This window comes from Rhinopithecus roxellana, chromosome 4, assembly GCF_007565055.1.
Source record: "Rhinopithecus roxellana isolate Shanxi Qingling chromosome 4, ASM756505v1, whole genome shotgun sequence".
NCBI classification, from domain to species: domain Eukaryota; kingdom Metazoa; phylum Chordata; class Mammalia; order Primates; family Cercopithecidae; genus Rhinopithecus; species Rhinopithecus roxellana.
Window position 1 is genome coordinate 168,146,276 of NC_044552.1, and position 24,214 is coordinate 168,170,489.

Consider the following 24,214-nt stretch of genomic DNA (forward strand, 5'->3'; position numbering starts at 1 on the left):
AGGATGGTCTCGATCTCCTGACCTCGTGATCCGCCCGTCTCGGCCTCCCAAAGTGCTGGGATTACAGGCTTGAGCCACCGCGCCCGGCCACCATGTATCTTTAACTTTAAGGAATTCTGTATTCTCATGCTATACCACGTTTGGCTTTTAAAAAATTCAGCTGAAATTTGTTATTCACTTGTATGATGATTAATGTCAGCTTTTTGTTTTTTTCTTTCTTTCTGTTCTGTTTTCTTTCTTTCTTTAGTCTGTCACAGGTGAGCCATTGTTCATTGATCCATCTCTTCTTAGATTTCAGTCTAGTTGCTTGCCCTGAGACCTCCTCTATGCTGAGTTAAAGAAAAATTATGATATTGTAAATTCTCAAGCTTTTCTGGTAGTTAGGATGAGGTGATGCTCTTTCAACTTTACATATCCTAGCTAGAAGACAGAAATCATGAATTTTTAAATTCCTGCTTACCTGGTCACTTTTTACAACTTGTCTATTTTAATTTAAAAAACAGTTTGAGTCCTAGGATGATATTATTTCAACCAGACAGTAGTTTCGTTTGATTTTCCAAGTCATTGGAAACATTATCTTTTTACACGACTTTAATACTATTTTTGGAATGGAGACCTTCTGGCCTACTCAGATGTTATAAAGCTCAGCAACATTCTATGCAAGATATTAATTTACTTCTGCATGAGTTTCCCCCGCCCCAACCGCCATGTTGTGTAAGCTTAAGCGTTTTTCTCCTGTCTCATCTTATTTGTAAAATAAAAGCTACAAGCCTCCAGGTTCAGCAGATTCTTTCAGGATGGGCTCCAGGATTTAACACTCTCGTACCTCTATAAGTGTGGCTTTGGATTCATTTTTGATCTCTTCTAGAAACCATACTAACATATAAACCTAAAGCAAATATAAAGGAAATTCACAGTGTATCCCATGTACCCACCACCTAAATTCTACTACAAACAATTTAGTAATCATTTCTATATCTAATCATTTCTTTGTTCATCCATCTTATTTTTAATGCATTTAAAATTAAATTTTTCACATCTCTAAAATTCCCACTTAAGTCTATCAGCATGCATATCACTAAACAGAACTCAATTCGTAGACATGAAGTGAAGCGTGACCTGTTTATAAGGTAGTGCATTGGATCACCAAACAATAAAGTTGAAAGTAGTTTGGTGATACTATTTAGATATTCAGATACTTTTGGACAAAGCCAAAGTACTCAGATTTTATGCAATAGGTGAGAATCAATGTAAGTTTGATGTATGTGTGTGTACAGGGAAAATGTGGGGTATTACAGAGTGAAAGCATTACTTTAAGATTAACTTGGACCAGGCGTGATGGCTCACGCCTGTTATCCCAGCACTTGGGGAGGCCGAGGCGGGTGGATCACGAAGTCAGGAGATAGAGACCATCCTGGCTAACATGGTGAAACCCTGTCTCTACTAAAAGTACAAAAAAAAAAAAAAAAAAAAAATAAGCCCGGTGTGGTGGCGGGCACCTGTATTCCCAGCTACTCAGAAGGCTGAGGTGGGAGAATGATGGGAACCCAGGAGGTGGAACTTGCAGTGAGCCGAGATCACACCACGGCACTCCAGCTTGGGCAACAGAGCAAGACTCCAAAAAAAAAAAAAAAAAAGAAAAGAAAAGAAAAGAAAAAAAAGATTAACTGGACAATTCTTCATGTGGCGGAAATTCTGTAATAGAGGCTGAAAGGAGAAGGCAGTCGTTCAAACTTGATGGGAGAGAAGTCTTGGCCATGGTTAAGACTGTGGGAAGAGAGAGGAATGGATGGAGGTATAAAGTATTAAATGAAAAGGATAGCGAAGGTATTTAGTAACTGACAGCATAAATGTATGAGTGATGACAAACAGCCTTAGTTAATGAAATATAGTATCTCCTGGGTGGGTATAATAAAATCTTAAGTTTTAAATCAATTAAATAAATTGTCCAGTTCATGTAGACAGACACAAATAATATAAAATCATATGGACATGCAAAGGTGATTAATTTCACACCTGCTTGTTTTCCAGATAAAGTGATCATTGAGGGTATTATTTTGAGGAATGTAATCTGTTAATCTAAAATTGAATATATCCTTTAGAGGTATCTTTTACCTTTCTTGTTAGTTGTGATTCCTTTGTTTTGTTTTGTTATTTTACTTTCTATTGTCAATCCTCTGGGGTTTATCTCAACACCTGCCATGCTCATTGAAAGCTATTTTCCTGCTTAGCATATCTTATTTTAATATATGAACATCTGCTAAAGGGTTGCTTTAGAAATCCTCCATTTGCAGAGTTCATCTGCTTTTAATATTTTACTTTCTAACTTTACATTATCCTGCTGAGTTATAGGACAGTCATATTTTAGCTTAAGAAACAATTACTTCTTATGAATCTTTAATATTCAAGCTGATAATCAACAGGATTTATTGGGTACCTATTATATGCTCAATATTTAGATGGCCCTGAGGATGAGAAAGATATATGATTTTCTTCCTTATCCTGGAGGAGTTTACAAACTAGTTGGGAAAAAATAAAAACACGTAACACAAGCAAAGTGAACAATGCAAGGTATTGCATCATTTAAAAGTTTATTGTATGGTGTACTGTATGGCATTACTGAGGGCAAAACAGAGGACTGAAGGACAAAAACAAGGTTTCATGGGGATGTAGCTTGAATAAAGATACAGGCTTTGGGAAGAGAAAAGTTAAATTACACAGGATTACAGCCAAGGGAAATACAAAGTGTGTCATCTCAGGATAGTATTACAGAATTGCTTAATTTTTATTGCTATTTGTCCCATGTTATTCTTCACTTCTTTTTTAGATTAATATTATATATAATATTGTGTATATATATTTGTATATCATTATTACATACACACACCTACACACAAATTTCCCTAATTAAATTATATACTTGAAATGTTTGTGATCTTCCAGCCTTAATTAATAACAACTTGATTTCTTAAAAATTGGAGAGGCTATGTCTCCTGGGGGTCCTATTGAACAATTTTATGCTGCTGGAAAAAATGTCTCATAACCTTTTTACAACTGTTATCTTATTGGTTTTATTTGTAGGAGTTAAGAAAGAAATTTTAGGGCCCCTAAATCTAAGCCTCATTTTCCTTTCACCCTGCTAATTAAATTTTAGCCCATAGATTGTTCATAATTTTAATACAAAACAATTTCTCTCTTTATTTACTAACTTCCCAAACAAAAAATTAAATACATGAATTTCAAAAGTATAGAATATAAATCTATCTTTTATTGATGAATCAATTTGTTTCTCTTCTTGATGCTATTTAGTTTCATGCTATTCAACGTAATAGGGCTATTACGTTAAGCAGTCATGTATTAGTCTAAGTAAGCCAATGCCATGGCATTTTTTTATATAGCCAATAATTTAATATTTACATGTATCAGAGCTGATATTTAAGTAGAAGTTTATATTGACTTATTTAATACAAAGGAAAAATTGATTTTAAGAGGCTAATAATTTCTTGTTTATCCAAAGGTTAAATTTTAAAGTATATTTTTAAATTAAAAATAATAATATTGTCACTGATAGGCAGCCAAAGAAAAATATGCATTTTATTCCTAAGCTAGGGCTTCTGAAATACAGAGTACTCCCATATTCCAATGCTCCATGTAAATCCTGATTCCTGGTGCCCAGAATGGTACGAAGTATGTTCAAGACCCAAAGTTGCAGAAAAAAATGAAGAAACAAAAACAGTCAATTCTGCTACACACACTTTCTTCCTCCCTAATTTCATAAAGCTGTCATTTAGAGCAACTCTAAAACTTGAGGCTATAATTTAAGAGGGACATCATTCATCCAGTAAGAGAATGATATACTTGTCTTCTATTCACTGGGAATTATTCTACAATGAATTCCCAATGGCATGTTGTAAATATGTGTACATTTCCTAACCTTCAGAAATGCAGTTTGAAAGCCGAAACACAGACCTCATCAAGAACAGTCTGCTGACTTCCCAGATAGGTTTTACAATGGAGTGGTGTCATAAACTCACCACAATTCTGTATCTTGACATACGAAAGCACAGAAACTTGATTTCACCAGTGTAACAAAGCTAATCAACTTTTCAACAAATTATTCATGTCAGCTGTTCTCAACAGTGTAATCCAGAATTAGAGTTCATTAATTTGCAATGGGAATTATGTCTTTTTAGTGAGTAGAATTTGCATATGTTTAATTCAGGTTAATCTCTTTCTGGAACAAATTAAAAATAAAAAATGTGTTTACTAAACCTAAAATTGGGGGGGGGGGAGAAATAGATGCAGGTAGTCTAAGGACATTTTAATCAGAATCTCTCAGCTGGTCTGCCATAGCACATTTGGAATATTGTGACCCCTTCATAGATATAGCATCAAAATTTAATCATCATATGCAATGCAACCTACAGAAAGCATGTATTTTGACTTGGCAACCGTAGGCAGAGGGAATGTATAGCTTAGCAGACCTCTGTGATGAACCAAGTATAATTTACTGAAGTAAAGGCTTATTAAGGTTCATGTAACCTGCCCCCTCCAAAAAAAAAAAAAAAAATAGCTTACGTATTACAAGTTGATACAAATTAGCCTCACGAACATAGGTCCTGAAAGAACTCCAAATAAGTAGTACAATAAATGTAAATTCTATGTAACTAACTGAAACGTACCATCCAAACTGCACAACTCAGAAGCATTCCGCAAAGAAAAATGTTTTGTGTCACTGATTTATGTCATAAAAGTACCTCATGGTTATACTTGTTCTCAAATCTTTCCTTTCTTGATATTCTATTCTCCATTAATTTCCACGATCTCAGTTCAGTAAACTGTTTGAGAGCAAGGACCGTGTCTTTATATTCAGTGCTTAGCACATTGCTCAACTCAAAATATGATCTTAATATAGTAATATTGGATAAATGAATAAAATCATGTCCTTCACCATATAAGCTTGATTCTTCTCGTCTTATATTCTCTAATTTTTGTGAATAGGACAAATATCTACAACCACTTCTAAAACATGGCACACGGAAGTCATGGATGACTTCAGTATCCACACTGAATTACTTGCTAAATTCTGAGTTTGCATTTTAAGTACCTCAAATTTGTTCTTTCATCTTTGAAACTATATTGTTACTACAGTCTTGGTTCATTGCTAAATCATTGTTTTTTCCACAAATTATAGACATAACCGAATTAACCTAAAATTGAGTGTGACTGCGTGTTGTTCTGGTAACAGAGGGAATTTATAGCAGAAGAAGTTTATAGACAGACATAGTGATAGTCTCTTTCTACACACACCCACACACACACACACATTTACAAATATATGTGTACACAAACCTAAATATTAGTCTGTGTTTCTGAATATTTTCTAAATATAATCTACGAGTTTCCTAATTTTAGTTGTGGTGAAGGCTCAGGAATAGTCAAGAAACTTTTCTTTATGTGTGCTGGTCCTACATTCCCTCTAATCCATCTTGCCTATTTCTCCCTTCTATTCTGTACTCCACATCCGTATGGCAGCATCAGAAACAATAGGCTAATTGCAGAGACTTTCTGAAAATGTCTCATGCCTAGTTCTTATAATATGGACACTTCGTATCTTGAATATAATTTCTGATCCGCTGTATTTTATGGCTTTCGTTGTTCTTTTCCTACTTTGCTACTTCACCTGCAGCAAGTTATTATCTCAAGACATGCAAAATCCACCTTGAATTCAAAGGTACTCTGCAAATTCCTGTTGCCTTTAAGTAACTGTTTCAAATATCCTTTGTTCTGAAGGTAAAATGGAAAGAATATTAAAATTTCTCTTGAGCTTAGGGGGAGAAATTATCTTCCAAGTTGAACATGCCTTAATAAAATTTGTCACCGTTCCTAAATGTATTTTTTGTCTTTTCTTGTACTTTTTTTCTTTTTCACCATTAGAAACCCAGCATTCCTATCACAGTTCATATTTCCTACATAAAGTAAGTAGTAGTAAGTGTTTTGAAGGGAGTTTTAAAGAGGAGCTCTTTGCATTGGAGTTAAAGCCTTAATTTATTGCTTAAATGTTATTTAATATAAATCACATTGGGTACTCATCTGAGTGCTCAGCCTTCCATTTGTTCATGTTATCCTCCTTTACAAATACTATTTGTGTATTTGTGTGTGTAATCAAAATTTGTCTGTATTAGAGGTGTTTACAGATGACGACAGGTAAAGATATCTCTGCTCTTTAAAAGTACCAAGCAAATTGCAGTCCCTGATGATTCCCTGACCCAGGTATAATCATAATTCACATTTGCATGTCCTTTCTTTCAGGTCCTTTTCTCAACATATCCCCTCTCTCACCCGTAAAAATTACCAAATTGATGCACCTGTGGAGTCACTGTATTTACTCTGATGAGGTGTTTTTTAGCTATGTAGACATTTTCTATGAATATCTTATTAACTGCCTTTGTCTCCTTTCATCTATTTATTAAAATATGAATACTTGGATATCTGGATATTTTAGTGTAAAAACTGAGAGAATTGAGTAGATCAACCCAATTATCCCAATGATTGAATGAAAATTTTAGTCTTTTATTTGATTTCATAGATATTTGCTGAATAATAGTGTCAGTCACATTGAAATGCTAAAATGGACCCCAGGCTCAAAAGTCCATTTTCTGTAGCTGCAATATTAAAAATGAAATGCAGTTACAGGAAATGGAGGTTGGAAATAATTTTCCCCTAGTATTGCATGTTCCCATATTTGTCTGAAATTCAATATTTTGGGGAGTAGAAGGTCGACAGAATGAAGGAAAAGGAACCAAAATATATATAAATGCAAATTACCTAAACAGAAATCAATACTTATGAATGAGAAAGGGCTGGCTACTATTTATTAAACCAGCACATTATTATGCATAAAAACTATATGGATATGAATATGTGATATATATATACACACACATATATATGGATATGAATATGTGATATATATATACACACATATATATGGATATGAATATGTGATATATATATATATATACAAAATGTGTAATACCTGTCAAGCTGTATTGTTAATATGCAGAAAATGTTTCCATGATTCTATTATGTTGTCTGAAAAATAGGAATACTCAAGAACTATTATACCAGACCTCAATAAAAAGTGCCAAGACATTGAAACATGAGAGACAATAATAGGCGCAGAGACAGAAGAAGACATTAGAGGAACCACAGGTAGCTTGGTATATAGATGACAGTATTGGACTGAGAGTGATGAGAATAAAGTGTAATGTTAAGTCAGAGCCATAAAACCAAGGACCAGAAAATCTGGACTTGATCCTGAGAATCATGCAGCACCTTTCAAAGCATTTCAAAATCAAATGACATGACCCAACTTTTGTTTATGAATGGTCTTCTGACTGAACGGAGAAAAATGGATTTGAAGAGGTAAACCTAGAGGGAGGTGTTGCCATTGTCTGGCAGAGAGGGGGTGATGCCCTGAACTGGGACAGCGGGATTGAAATCCAGTGTGGAACAGTTCAGCTGGATTGAATTCCACCTCTGCCCTGTTTTTTTTTGTTTAGTTTGTGATTTTGGTAACTTACTTATTCCTCTATATCTTAATTCCTTCATTTGTAAAATAGAAGCAACAGTAGTATCTACCTAGTGGTATATGTTTGGACATATACCACAATGTCCAAACATAGGAAATGTTTGACAACTGGCAATCTGAGGGGGAAAAACAAAAGGTTTACTTTGTAGTGTTCATTAATTCTCATGGTATAAATAATACCAGCATCTTCAAATTCAAACTACCAACATGGTGCCAACCAATTTACAAAATTCCTGAAAATTTAACTACTGGCTCTGGTAATCCAGTACAAGCTGCCCATCTGTATAACTACCTCATAAGACTATTGTTAGGATTGAATGTGCAAATACATGCAAGAACTTAGTACTATGCCTAGTACATTCTATAAGCTTATTATGCTAGGTATTATCATATTGGTTCTGATCACTTTTATCCCCAGTTCTGATTATCATTATATAAACAAACACAGTTTGGTTGCTCTATTTATTTATTTATTTTTTTAGAAAAGCCTCCTGCTATATACATTTCTAAGTAGACAGTATTCATAAAATATCTACAGCTTCTATGGTCTCACAAAGTTGCATACTTTTATTGAAATGAATTTTTGGAAACTATTTCTGATTATTTAGGATAATTATTTCATTTTTCTCATTAGGCTTATTGAACTTAATCAAGGTATCAGAGAAAATTCAACAATGAATTCTTATGAGGCCTTTTTCTAAGTGTCTCTTTTTTACTTTTCTTTTTTTTTTGAAAGAGAGTCTCACTCTGTCACCCAGTCTGGAACGCAGTGGTGAAATCACAGCTCATTAGGCGTGCGCGCATGCACGCACACACACACACACACACACACACACACACACACTGACCTAAAAAGTTTGCCTAATATTACTTTACATTTACAAATTCAATTTATTTCCCCCTGCAGAAGTTTATATATCTTTTGCTATCATTAGAATCCAATGAGCTACTTGTTGTCCCTCCCAAGATCTTAGTTTACTCTGAGTGATGGAAACAATCTATAAATTGAAGGTGCCATCTCCGCATATCAATGGCCAATAAAGCCTCTAGGATGTGGAACCCATTCACCAGAATACAATTAATTGGTGTTGTTTTGACACTTGTTTTTAGGGAAAAGAGACAAATCTCAAGAGACAGTAAGAAGAGGTATAATCAGTTTGATTGAATAGTCTTAATTTATAGGGGTATAAACATGGAACAATTTTATTTTTCCAAAAACTTCCACTAACTCTGATCTGTAATCCACCTCTCACCCTTTTTCTGCTGAAGGGCAGTCATCTTTAGCGACTCTTCAGTTTGAATCTATAAACCTATACATTTTTTCTGTTACCTTCAATTATTTAAAATGCCATTCTTGCTCTTAAGGCTTCATCCTCTTCCTTTTAAAACTAAGTATCACAATGACTGTTTAAGCCCCAGAAAACCTTTGGCATTGTTTCCCAGAAGCATGGAAAGTCTGCATAGCTTTGCCATGCTGCTTTTGACTCATCTTACCTTTGTTATTTGTTCCAGTCCCTTTCTCTTATGACCTAACAGAGTTCAGCATATTGGACTCAGTGACTTTCATGCAAGAGACAGTAACCCACTAGTCTCTGAGTTAAAAAGGAGAGAGTGGTTGACTATTGCCAAGTTTATAAGAATAATCTATCTCTTCTGAAGACAAGAAATAGAGAAACATTGCCCTTTAAAAATCCCTACTTTTGGAAATGGTCACCTAATCATTTTGTTTTTTCTGGCTCCAGCAGCTCCCAAGAATAGCAAACCAAGAACAAAGCCCACTGAGAAATTTTCCCTAGAGAAATCAGTAGTTTTATTAACAATGACATAATGGCTTTGCAATTTATTTGAAATTCTTATCCACCTTTAATAAAAAAAAATTCATCGATAATATAGGTAACTTAAGTTATCTTGGAATCAATATACATTCAGCTATAATATTGAGAGCAATAAGTGTGAGGATATATAGTATCCTTAGTCATCAAAGAGAGATTAACATATATTTATTAAAATTTATCATTAAGGTCAAGGTAGAAAAAATTAAGAAAAAGTTTCAGTAAATGTTAAAAATCAAAATGATGTTTTGTTAGTCATCATAGTCCATACGTTCCAATTAATTAAAACTTCACTGTATTACATTCTGCAGAGGATTTCAAAGGAATATAAACCGCCATCTCTGAATGCTAAAAGCTCCCAGGGCAAGCATAGGATCCCCAAGAGCATCCTTCTGAACAAATTAGATTCATTGTTCCTAATCACAAATATTAAGGTGAGTTATTAAGGAATAAACAAACTGATGTTCCCAACCTCTCCAGCTTCGTCCCAGAAAATAACTGGCTTTGAATATCTAAAGAATTGAAGTTGGCCTTACACTACCACTGACTATGGATAAGAGGAGGAAGCTGGGAGGCACTGAAAAGTACGAGCTTTTCCAAAACTTTAGGAGAAAATGAACTTTTCACTGTATTTTAAGCAGTTTTTATCTCTAATTTGTTTACTTTATATAATTAACTGCTTTATTATTTCACATACTGATTGGTAGAGTTTCAAAGCTGTACTTATTTTTTAAAAAGTTCTGTTGTCTCCTGTTTAGAAATGTTTATTCTGAATACAACCAGTGTGATATTTATACTACTGGCCTCATTTACACACATCCTTTCTCTCTCTCTTATTGGACTAGTTTCTCTTTTAAATCATTCTTTATAACTTTGCTGTACACGTATTCCTTGTAAACAGCATATGAGAAAGTTTTAATTAGCTCTAATTATATAATATTTTGACCGATCAAGTTTAAAGAAATAGCCATACCTTAAGTTAATTATTTCGTTTTAGATGGTATTTATCTTTGGTTTCCCCTTATTTTCACTGGTGTGTGCATTTTTCCCATTGCTGCTTTGAAAGCTTTTCTGTAATCGATTTCATTAGGAGTCACTTTCCCTTTATCTTCTCTCAAAATCAGACAAATATTTCTTTACCATAATTAAAAATGAAATGTCCTTTATTCTTCCAAATGACTAATTTAAGACCTCTGGGATACTTTCATTGACCCTTTTCTTTCCTTCTTCTCTTTTTCTTTTCATCCTTCAATCTATTTCTAAAGCCTGTTCTATCTCTGTACCTTCCTTCACCCTCCAGCTCTTAGTTTTGCCTAAGATGGTTCATTATCCAAATGCATCCCTCACCACATCATTTATTTCTGTCTCAAGTCCTATTTAGCACCAATATTACACATTCCTAGAAAGAGCACCCTTATTTATGAATATTTAATTGTATTTTTGTAGAATATATATTTTCTTTCTCACAACTGTTTCTATTCCTTTTCATTTTTTCCCATGTGATTTATTAATTTTCTTAAGTGATTATATACTGAATTCTTGTACAGCCTAGTATTTTGTCCTGCAAGTGAATAATACCTTGTAGAATTTGTAAGGTCAGTCATTTTCTCTCAGTGGTTAATACATTCTATTTATCTGTCTTAGCTTCCAGTGGTGTAAATCACAAACTTATAACATGCCTCATGTTTATCTTATGTAGCTAATTTGTTAAATTAGCTTATAAATTCACGTTATATTCACTATGGTGGCATAAAAAACCACTCCGAAACAAAAACAACAGCATGTCTTCTTGTGCTCTTCTCCATTTTGCACAAGACTCCACAGGCATAGCCCAATTTCTCTCCATTGGGTGGTATCTGGGGTTTATGGAAGGCTGGGGGCTGGAATCATCTGAAGGCTCTCTCACTGACCTGTTGATGCTGGGAAGTTCATAAGTTAAAAACTCAAACAGGAGTGCAGCAGAGCCCCTCCTCAGGCATCATTTTCCTCCTTTTGGGCATTCTCCCTAGCATGGCTCGTATGGAGTTAGGATAACTAGACTTCTTAGTTTCAAAAGCACAAGTTCTGAGAGAGAGAGAGGTCAAGCAGGAGTTAGATGGCCTTTTATGATCTAGACTGCAAAACCACACAATGCCACTCTCAATTCACTCTAATAATTAGAAGCAAGTTTCTAAGGTCAGCCTGCATTCCTATGCTCATGAAGAAGAAAATTAGGCTCCACCTTTTAATGAGAGAAATGCCAAATAATTTCTAAATGCATTTTATATCCTTCACATCCTGCTAAAAGAGGAAGAAGATGATGCCAACGATGATGATGGTGATATTTAAGGACTATCACAATCTATGTACAGTTACTTTCAAACTGCAGGCTTAGGACAATATTTGGCTTAGGGAAAATTACCTTCATTGTGTGTTTAATTATTATCACATTCATATGTTTTGTATTTTGTTCTTTTGAAAACTCTCATGGATCCACTATCTAGATTTCGTATCTTTTGCCTTCTGATTTGTCATCTATGTATATTTTTGTCTCAATATTTCAAGCTTTGTTTTGCACTTCATATGTTAGGCCACTAATTGGTAATCAAAATTAATTGCTTCGTAGGGAATCATGTTTTGGGTTTCGGAAAGTTCTTTAAGTCCTATACTTGGATCTGAATCACTGAAGTGATTTATGTATATATATAAAATAGTTTTAAATATATTAAATATATACATTTATATTTATATATTTAATATATTAAATAGTTTTATATACATTTATTTTTTATATATTTAATATATTAAATATAGATTTATATACATTTATATTTAGTTTGTGTGTGTGTATATATATATATATATAGAGAGAGAGAGAGAGAGAGAGAGAGAGATAGATAGAGAGATAGATATTTTTATTTAGGTTTTCATATGCCTCCCATACAATCTTTATTTTCACTGGTTGTATGCAGTGTATTCCATGTAAATCTCTTTACTCTTAAAAATGGCATTATAATGTGTCACTTTTTTTTCTCTAGAGGCTTTCAAGTACATCCTAGATGATAATCATTTCCCAGGTTTTGGAAAGCAAAATGTTCTCTACCCCTGGGACTTGTCAGTGTTGATGCAGCAGACTGCCATTTCCCTGATTGGGGATCTGCAGTAAGTTTCATTGTTCCCTGGTGTTCTTTTCTGTCCACATCTAGGCGATGAAAACACCCAGTCACTGGCTCCTCATTGGTCTCTTGGCAGCCAAAGAGGCAAGGCTCTTCTTCATGAGGAAAGTAGGGGGAAATACCAACTTTCCTCATCAGGGGTCCACAAATGTCTATGGGCAAAAACTCTTCCTGAGATTTAATTTTCCATCTTCTCATCTAGAGCATCTTGAAAGCTGATCTTCTAGTATTCATACAGAGCTCAAACCATTCTTTTTCTTTCTTGTTTTGTTTTTTAGATTTAACCTTAAAAAAGTACTGAACAAAGATATGACTTTGGGACATAATCCTATTTTATATCCTTAAAAAAAATATTCTTGTCACTGCATACCTTCTCATAATCTCCCTTCTCAATCCCAATCTCACGAATCTTAACTCCCAACTGTGGACAAGTTACGCAGACATTTTAGTTGCCAGCCTAGATGAAGCTGCATATCTGTGACAGGATCGTGTTCTTGAAACTGTCCATACTACCGAGTTCCCTACCTTTCTAAGAAATAGCTCTATTAGTATTGAATAATTTCTTTCTGCTGCTAACCCAGCAATTTTAGCTCTTTTGCAATTTGAGTATTTTCGCTGACACGTTGGAATTCAAAGGGACTAGCCCTTTTCTTTTGATGATTCAAAAATCATATCTTGGATATGGCAAAATGCTGCATTTCAAAAAAAAAAAAACATACAAAGCAATAGTTTTCTTATAGCTGCTTAAAATGGTTTATTTAGGAAAAACACAAACCACTACTGGGATTTTTTTCTTTTAGAGTTTCAAATTATGTTAGAAAGAAGCTGCAAATAGACTCTAAAGAGGATTGAAAAATTCAATGCTAATTTTATTTCAGAAAGAACAAGCAAAGAAGTAGACCTGACATAAAAAAATTTAAGGTAAAATTATAACAGGTTTTATCAATCTCCTCCCCAAAAAGTTATGATCATATTTGTTTCAACAACAACAGCAACGAAACAGTCATGGGGGGGGTCCAGGTGCCAATACATTACATTTTGTAACCTCCCTCTTTCTCCTATTCAAAAAGCAAACAGGTCCAAAGGTAAATTAAGATTCAAAGATTTACTTTTATTAAGAGTCTCTGACAGCTGAAACAAAGAAAGCTGTTACTGTGTAAGGTCAAATCACAGGGAAGGATTTTAATTATAAGCAGGCCTGAGGCAGAGTGGTTCTTCAACGTGATACACTACAAGATAAGAATCACAGACACTTAACAATAATCACTTCTTTCATGCTTGGGAATACATCTGTGGTTACTATAGGTTTTTGGGGAAAGTGTCCATATACTTAATTTGTTTCTTTAAATCTTATTCTGAGATTTTTTTAGTAACTTCTAAGCTTAATGTTCCTTAATACTATTTTGCTAAGTGTCTTTTCCTGCAGGGTTATGTGTGTATTTGACAGAGTAATATATAGGAAAGATTGCTCTTTGATCTTAGTAGTTAATCATACCTTTTGAATGAAGCCTGGTGATCCAGATTATGTGAATAAATGACAGGCTAAAAGTCCCACATGCTGAATTTGCACCTTAAACAGAAACCAAACATGATGCATTTGTTCATGTAACAAGTATTTATTTAGTTACTACTCTGAACTAGACACTACTGAGCATTAGCAATTCAAAACATTGTCCCCTTCCTCAAACATCATCATTGTCTGCCCTGAAGGCTATGTTACATGTAGTGTAAAATTCAGGTATCTCTCTGTAGCTTAATAATCTTAAGCATATTTCTGTATTTAGGAATAGTAAGTGGGAATATTACCTTTTAATAATAAACTTTTAATTTTGGAATGGCTTTTTAATTATAGAAAAGTTGCCAAGATAGTACAGACAGTTCCCATATCCCCTTTATTCCACTTCCTCTAATGTTAACCTATTACATCATCAACCACAGTTCATTTGTCAAAATTAATATATTACTATTGGAATAATACTATTAACCCAATTACAGTTTATCCAGATTTTACCAGTTTTCCCACTTGTTCTGTCTCAGGATTGAATCCACAATACCACATTGGCATTTCATCATGTCCTCTGGTGTGTGGCAGTTTCTCAGCCTTTCATTGTTTTTCAAAACCTTCATACTTGAAGACTTCTGGTCAGATATTTTGTAGGATTTTCATCTATTTGGGTTTTTGTGATGTTTCTCATGATTGCATGCCATAGAAATGGGATGCTCCTTTTATCCCATTATGTTGGAAGGTAGATAAAATCAACATTATTTATACAGATAATATTACCCTAGATCACTAGGCTAAGGTGGTGTCCGACAAGCTTTTCATTTCTGTACTCAATTTACCGGAAGTATGTCACTAAATCCAGGCCATGCTCAAAAGGAAAAGAATTCAGCTCTACATACCAAAGAGGGAAGTTTTACAAATTTTTTGATATTATATTACCATTTGATATGAGAAAGCATATTCAGAACCATTTTAACAATAAATTTACCATCTTAAAAGGCATAGGATTGGCTTGTGTTTTCAACATATATCCTTTTCCCAAACAAATATAGTTTTAATACTTATATTCCTAGCAAGGATAGGCTGGCCTTCACTCTCCATAGCATTTGAAGATTCACAATACTCCTCTAATCTAATCAAGTCAGTAGAAAAACAACTAAACATCACACTTACAATTACATATTGTCATTGCTGCTGTTGCTATTACATACAGATAAGTAACTATATAATTTATCTTCTTGACTCGCTCTTTTGAGAGTGAACGAGAGCACTATTTACAATCATATCAAAATAAGAGGAACATACTTTCTCCCTACAAAAAGAACAACTACATAATTGACTGAATTGTAAACTTTTCAAAAGATTGCCTTAGAGTCATAAAGCAAGGGTTGTGACCATAAAAAGCAGTAAAGGTAATGGGCTAGAAGCATCTCAGAAAATTGAGGGAAACTCAGGACTCAGGTGATTTTGAGGCATGTGGGTAAAGGACCACACTTTAAGATACACAGATCAATGTAGAGCCATGGGCTCAAACTGGTATCTCCGAGGCCATGCTAAACCCACAAATGGGCTTGGTTTGGCCACTAGTGTTCAAACAGCATTGTTTTGATTCCCATTTTCAACAACTGAAGTTTTTCACATTAAAAAAATCCAAGTTCCTGACATTTTTTGAAAAATTAAAAACCAAGTTGACTGTGGGCTGTCAGACCATGTGGCTACTGTCAATGGGAGCTGAGTGGTTAGTCCTCCCCTTTATAGTGTCCAGGATGCTCCATTCCCAGCGTTCCTCTCACAGTGTGGCTCAGACTTAATACCAGTCTTCTGACTCAGGCTGCTCGCTTATTGATTTTCCCAAACGACCTCTATAAGCACTTTAGTTTCTGATCTTCATCTTGCATTCATGCATGAAAGTCTTTAAGATAAGGACGCTGGAGAGGAGATCGGGTATCTCTCTGATTCATTTCCCTTGCAGATTTGATATCAGTGCTCATCCTGAGGAAAGAGGAACTCTGTAAGTATATCAAAGACTTGGCAGTCAACAGTTTGAATTATGTTATATGGCTACCCAGGGAAAGATTTTTTCACATCCTGAATGCATATTTTACCAGATAACTCACTCCATTTTTATTTTCATCTAGAGCAGAGGATCTCAACCTTAAATCCACATTAAAATCACTTGGAGAACTTTCTTAAAAATATTTATGCCTATGTTTATTAACAAATTAACTAAATCAAAGTTTTGGTAATATGTCCTAAGCATCAGAGCATCTTTAAAGCTCCCCAGTTTGATTTGACATCCAGACAGTATGGACACCCATTGATTCATATACCCCTTATATCTGAAATAAATGAAAACACAATCTCTTAGAAACTTGTCTGTTGCCCAGATCCACCACTGCTCCAAACAAGGCAGTTTTCTCATGTGCTGGCGAGGAGAGACCAGGAAGTCATTATAGCTACATCTACACTTCAGCATTTCACATCTTGTCCAGTGTCTTTATTCCTTTTTGCACAATAGTTTCAATACCTGCCCTTTTATTTTCCTATTCTTCAGGTCATACAGTCCATCTGCCATTCACACTGCAAACTACCCATGACCCCACTGAATCCTATTTCACTTCTGGATATGATGAACAATCCTAAATAATCCCATGGTCTATTTAATTTTCCTACCCCAATCCTTAAAGTGACCTTTGATTGTTCTCAGCATAAAAATGATGTGAGGCACAGACAACTTCTAAGTCCTACAGTAGGTTTTCCAGCACTAACATCTCTTATTAAAAACCTGACTTTCCTATCTACCCAAAAACTCCTATTCACCCTTTTACATTAATGTTTTGTAAAACTGCTTGCCTGTTGGCAAATGTTTGACTATTTTAAATATCTTTACAAATTTAATTATGTCAGCAACATCTCAGGGAAATACAATCAAATTTTTATAATTTTAAATTTTAATCTATTTTTAAAGGCAAGATTTGCTCTTAAATTTCAAAAATGATAGAATAATATACTGTTTAATATCTCTTTCAATTGCAAAACAGCTGGATTATGCCCCATGGTCCTTACTCTTTAAAACATGAATAGATCCTCCAAGCCTCTAGATTCCCCAGGATATATTATCCATCTCTGAAAGACATGGAATATCATTTTCCTTTCACTCCAAACAGTTGGAGAATTATAGGGTCTAGCATAGGATTAACACCTCTGGTGGAGGTCATGCATGAAAATTAAAATACCGTTTTTCATTGTGCTGTATTATGCATTGCTACTGAAGCTGCAGAGACGTTCTCATTACCTCTCTTCAAAAACATTGTAAATTTTGTTAATGCTAGCACATCCTGCTATGAATGCCAATGCATTATGTGATATTTTTACACTGAATTTTTTTCCCTTTCCTAGAATAAAGGGCAAATGAATCAAGGCTTGTCCTACATATTATGACCCTGATCTAAGTGTCCTTTCTTTAGAAAATGATCTGTGTATGTGTAAGCATTAATCTGTAAAATATTTCTTTCCTCACTACGTTTACAAATGCCACTGATTCAGAAATGAAGCTGAGGACATTTATATACATTTTAATTACACTAAATCGTGAATTGGTGAGTGGCCATCTGCTTTGTGCCCAAGGACATTGTCTCAGTTGACAGTTTGTGTCCAAGGACGCTATCTTAGTTGATTATATTAATCTGAATCCACAACTTTTACCTGCCAATTCTAAGAATATCAAATATTCTGGGTTAACACATTTATTTACTTATTTGTTATTGAAAGATACAGTTTATTTGCATTACAAATGGAAGATATGGTATGGGTCAAATGTATGAAATCAATATCCAAGGCCACACAAGGATGAATTTTCGTTATTCCTGTAAATATAGTCTGCAGCAGTAGCATGAACTATTCAGGTTATTTATCTATTTTTCTAATTTTTATTTTAGATTCAGAGGGTACCTGTGCAGGTTTCTTAAAAGGGCATATTCCATGATGCTGAGGATTGGGATATAATTGAACCCATCACCCAGGTAGTGAGCATAGTTACCTAAAGGTAGATCTTTGACACTTCACCTCCTCTTTTCCCTCCCCTTCTTTTAGTCCACAGTGTCTATTGTTCCCATCTTAATGTCTATGTGTACCCAATGTTTAGCTACCACTTATAAGTGAGCACATGGAGTATTTGGTTTTTTCGTTCTGTGTTAGTTCACTTAGAATAATGGCCTCTAGCTGCATCCATGCTGTTGCAAAGGACGTGATCTTGTTCTTTCTTATGGTTGCACAGTATTCCAAGGCGTATATGTACTATATTTTCTTTAACCAATCCAACTATTTATGGGTACTTGGGTTGATTCTATGTCTTTGTTATCATGAATAATGCTGAGATGAATATATAGATCCACGTGCCTTTTTGGTAGAACGATTTATGTTCCCAAAGGGTATATACTCAATAATGGGATTACTAGGTCAAAAGGTAGTTTGTTCTATTTTTAGTTCTTGAGAAAACTCCAACCTGCTTTCTATAGTGGCTGAACTACTTTACATTCTCATCAACAATGTATATGCATCCCATTTTCTCCATAGTATTGCCAACATCTGTTTTTTTTTAACTTTTTAATAATAGTTATTACAATTCTTGCTAAAGTTATTTTAAACTTAATATGACTATACCAACTTTTGCATAACAAATGGAATATATGGTATGGGTAAAGTGTATGAAATCAATATCCAATGCCACACAAAGATGAATCTTCGTTATTCCTGTAAATACACTTACTTTGCAGCAGTAGCATGAACTATTCAAGTCTTTTTATCTATTTTTCCAATTTTTATTTTAGATTCGGGGGGGGCACATATGCACCTGATGAATCTAATATGAAAATAGCAACCCCTCTTTTAAAGCTGGTATGGTGATAACAAATTCCCCTAGTGTTTGCTTGTCTGGAAAATATTTTATTTTTCTTTTGCTTATGAAGCTTAATTTGGTGGGATATGAAATTCTGAACTGGAATATCTTTCCTTTAAAGGTGCTGAAAATAGGCCCTTAATCTCTTTTGGTTTCTGCTGAGAAGTCCACTATTAGCCTTATGGAGTTCCCTTTGTCGGTTATCTAACCCTTTTCTCAAACTGCCCTTAATTTTTTTTTTTTTTTTTTTTGCATTGACCTTAAAGTCTATTGACTATGTGTCTTGTGGGTAGTCATCTTGTATAGTATCTCATAGAGATTCTCTGAATTTCTTTAGTTTGCATGTCAACCTCTTTAGCACGATTGGGGAAATTTTCTTGGATTATATCTTCAAATATGTCTTCCAAGTTGCTTACTCTCTCACACACACTCTGTCCCTCTCTCTCAAGAATGCCAATGAGTCGTTTGCTCTTTTTACACAATTCCATATTTTGGGAAAATTTGTTCACTTTTTTAAAATTTGTCACTCTTTATTTTTGTCTAATTTATTTTGAAGGATTTTCTACGAGCTCTGAAATTATTTCCCTGGCTTATTCTGCTCTTTTATTAACGCTTCCAACTGTATTTTAGAAATTCCTGTTGTCTATTATTTTTCAATTCCAGAAATTCAGTTTAATTCTTTCTTAAAATGACTATATCATCTTTCAACTCTTGGATCATTTTACTGGCTTCCTGAATTGGGTTTCAACTTTCATCTGAACTCACTGAATTTTCTTGTTATTCAGATTCTGAATCCCATATCTAGTCATTTCAACTATTTCAATCTGGTTAGGATCCATTGCTAGGGAGCTAGTGTGGTTCTTTGGAGGTAAGAAACATTCTGACTTTTTGAATTGCTGAAGTTCTTGCACTGATTCCTTCTCATCTGAGAGAGCTGGTGTTTCCTTATCTTTTGAAGTTGCTGTAATTTGGATGGGGAATTTTGTTTTTACTTTCATTTTTCCCTTGAGGGTTTGACTGTGTTGTATGTTACATATAGTTGATTGGCTTCCTTTCTGAATGCTTTCAGAGGTCCAAGGCTCTGTGCAAGTTCCTTAGTTGTGGTTAGTTTCCTGCACTGAGTTGCACAGTTAATGCATGTTGAAGGAATTTATTTTTGTTTAGTTGTGTAATTCAGGCTATGATCCAGTAGATGATGCTTAAGAGTGAGGGCTGGCAGATAGACTCTTAGTCATGCACTTCTTGCATTTCAGTGTATCAACAGCAGGCCTCTGGGGAGGGGGAAGATAGGAGTGAGGCAGGAATGATTCCCTCACCAAGTTCATTCCCAGGCCTTAGGGGAGTCTCTTTCAATTGCTGGCACCATGCCCATGTTTCCTTAGCTTCAAGGGGAGCCCTGACAGGCTGCACTCCCCATCTCCCACTCTTAGGGGAAGCTCAATCGAAAGTTTAAATCACCAGAAGACCTGCCACACCATGGCAGAGTCAAAGCTGGCTGTGGGACTATATATCTATAGGTGGTCTGGTGACTCAGTGGGTCAAGGGCAAAGGATCCATGGACAGTGTTGGTAGCACCACAGGTGTGCAGCTGGTGTAGTGCTGCATAGCTCACGCTCCCCTGACTGGGTCTCTGTCCATCCAATCTCCCTCAGGACCAGGCCCAACAAGCTAGTTTTGTCCCAAGTCTTCTTAGTCCAGATCACTGGGCTGTTCCATGTTCTGGGCCCTGGGGCTCCTTCAGGAAGAATCTGTGGCTGGTCAACACGCTGTACCCTTCCCATATCAGTCTTGTAGAGGGAGAGATGCCCGTCTCCCATGCCAGCACATAAACCCATGCATAACTTTTCTCAGTGTTCTGAGAGTGTGTGTTCCTTCCCCACTCAAGCTGAGGCCACAGATCCCAGCTTGATAACCCGGGATTCTGTGATCAAACCCTGGGAACGGGGGGTCGGGGTGTGACCTGTCAAACAGTGGCTGTGCTGGAGGGGCTGAACTGTTCCCAGGCTACTGGCAAAACATTCAGGCAGAGTGATTGTGCTGTGTGCCCCCTCCTATGGGAGTAGCCAGGCAGGGTGCTTGTCAGGGGTTGGCAAACAAGGGCACACACAGATCAGATGCACCCTTGTCCTATGGGAAGGGCAGTCCTGCTTTCTCCCAGCCTGGCAGTCCGCGGGGGTCAGAGTCACTCAGAGCAAGAGGAAGAGTCTTGGGGGATGGGCGCCTATGGTTGTGTATTGCTGTAATTGTCCCATGGACAAAACCTTCTGGGTTCCCTGTAGGTTCAAGTTCTCCTTCTGGCTACTCTCTGATCAGTTCCCCCTGCCAAATTATATGTACATGGAGGACATGAGATCCTTTGTAGATAGGACCCCAGATGCCCAAGGTGAGAGTGTGGTGCCCTGGAATTCCTTCACTTAACCTCTTCTTTAGCACTTGTTCAGGACTGGGAGCCAGTCCTGGTGCTCTGCAACTCCATGTAATCGTCCCAGTTTCCTCCCCCTTCAGCCTTGGTGTCTGTGTTGCCTGTCAACTTTCAGTGTTTTCTCTCAAAAGATCTGTCTGAAGTCTGATGATTTGCTAGATATAATTTGGTTTCTCTTGGTGGGAGAGGCATTCTCTAGCTGTGTCTAGTCAGTCATCTTTCCCCCTCCCCCTTAAAGAGTGTGTTTAAATTGAATCATTTTAGTTTTTGGTTTTAGTCTTAATTTCACCCAAAATTTCAAGAAAATAGAAGGCAACTCCCCATATCCTATTCAGAGTGCTAAATCGAGATTTGAAAATAATGTTTCTAAAATATTTTTGCAATTATTTTTTCTCATCCACATTAACGGTCTAAAGATTTGGAATAAAACGATAAGTACACTTTGAATCTCACCAGAGCAAAACGCAGGCTGGGGTGTCTTTTCCTCATCTCTAAGGGAAAGGATTCAATGAAACCACAGGAAGAGCTTATATTGTAATACCTGGAGCTGTGGCTGACAGTAGGCTTGATACTGGCTCATGCATGAGAACCTAAAGGAAAATCACTGTAGCTACTCAGAGAGGCATATCAGGATTAGCTTTCACTTCAAACCTTTGTCAGGGATAAGAATATATGTGTTATGTGTTCTCCATGTACAAAATGTGCTTATAGTGTGATAAAATTATGCTCATATACACTGCTCTCCAAAAGGACCACCTAGAATGGTAGAAAGAACTCAGCAGAAAATAGCTTGCAGTGGACCATGGTTTGCCTACTGCTAAAGAGGTAGGTATAGAAAACAATTCGACCTGTGGAGTCTCCCATTACTAGGGAAGACTAGAGTTTCAAGTTAGAAACTCGTATCAAGAGACGAATTTCCCAAGTGTCTTTTAAGTGCCTTACTGAAACACTCATCAAGGCCAGAAGGTCCCAGCACAGATCATTATGTCCTGGAAAAACTCATACGTGTTTCATCCTTTACCTCCATTTCCTCTCCACTGCTCCCCTACCACCATGTTCAAACAAAGAAGCCAGAAACCGCCTTTTGCATGGGAAGGAGAAGAAGGCAAATGGAGGAGGAGCTTTCTGATCTTTTTTTATCTCAGAAAGGTAGTCTTCAAAAGGCCTGCCCTAGAGAGAGAGAGGGGGGCCACAAATTAAAAAGCTATAGGCATTTGAGTCCAGGTCGAAAATGGCCTAGCTACTGAGTCCAGGATTTCTTGCTACTCGGTCGGTCCCACCCACAACTGGGACAGCCTATGTCTAGCAACATCCATGGCCAGGAGGGCTCAGCTCACATGTGGAAGGCCCTCACCTACTTGGTTGTGCTCCCCAAGGTGGCAATAAGTTTGCTGAATGTGTTCCTGAAGTCACACCACCACGGAGAGCACAAGACCCGAGGTCATTACCTACCTCCATCTCCACATCATGTCCAAGCCCTTTCCCTGGGGAGATGGTAACCATACTCCATTCCATAACCCTGTGTGAATCCAATTACAACTGGCTACAAAGATAAAGAGAATCTGGACCACTACCCAGGCACCGAGACCACAGCACCAGTTTGGACCATTACTCTGCTCACAGACCAGAAAAGAATACAGGACCTTAAGCTCACCTTCTTTACTTGTAACAAATGATGACTAGCATATTGATCTTCCATCCCTTTGCTTGTGGCAGGATGTGGCTTAAATAAATAACTTCAACTTAGAAAATGAAATAAAAGCTATAAGCATTTGATCATTATTCTAAAGTGTAAACAGTTATTACTAGACTGAAACTGCTTTTTAGTAAGTAAACGTTATCCACAGTTTTATGATTACCTAAAAATATTAGAGATGTCGTGGGACTGTTACCCCAGGTTTTACCTAAGTTGCTGAAAAACCAACTCCTTAATGTGAATTTGAACCACCAGTGGGAAACTGAATTAAGGTGTTTTCTGATTCTTGCTATCACTCCAAAATTCCTTCCATAGAACAGTGACAATCTTCATGTGAAACACCCTCCCCTGGGGCAAAGTAATTCATCAATATATGTCATGGTTGAGGTCTGCTGTTCTAAATTTAATTGTTACAATGGCCCCGCAGGTAGGGTTGCCAGATTTAGCAAATAAAATAGAGGACTCTCGATGAATTTGAATTTCAAAAGAGTAAGGAATACTTAATTTTAGTATAAGTATATTTCAACTATTGCACAGGCCATACTGTTACTGAAAAAAAATTCATTTGTTTTTCGGAGACTCAAATTTATCTACTATCTTGTATTTTTATCTGGCAAACTTAACAGGACTTCTTGCATTGCCTGAATAAAGGCAGGGAACAGATTTCTGGAAGCCTATGAAAGGCTGGGAGTGACCAGGGTTATAGAAGGTGTTTAGCAAGGTAGACAGAGGTATATATATGGAAAGGAAAAATATATAAACGCAGGAACCATGAGAAATGGTTAAAGCATATAGTACATTTCCAAGATGTAGGAGGTAAATATGGCATTATTTATGACTTAATGTTTGTTTAAAATAAAGAAGTAGAGCAAATGATAGTAAAGACCTGGAATTATAAACAATATTGTCCTACATTTTACAAAAAATTTTAGTTTTCCTACAGAAATGGTAACAAAGATTTGCATAGACCTTTGATCGATGGCACCTGTCAGTTTCTGGCTCTCACTGTCTCTCAATGTCCTGTTTAGTCTTTCTTGTTTTTCCAACTGTGAATTTTGTGTGACTAGAGTTCAGTTTGTGATTAACTATAAACTCTGTTTTATATTTTCCTGTA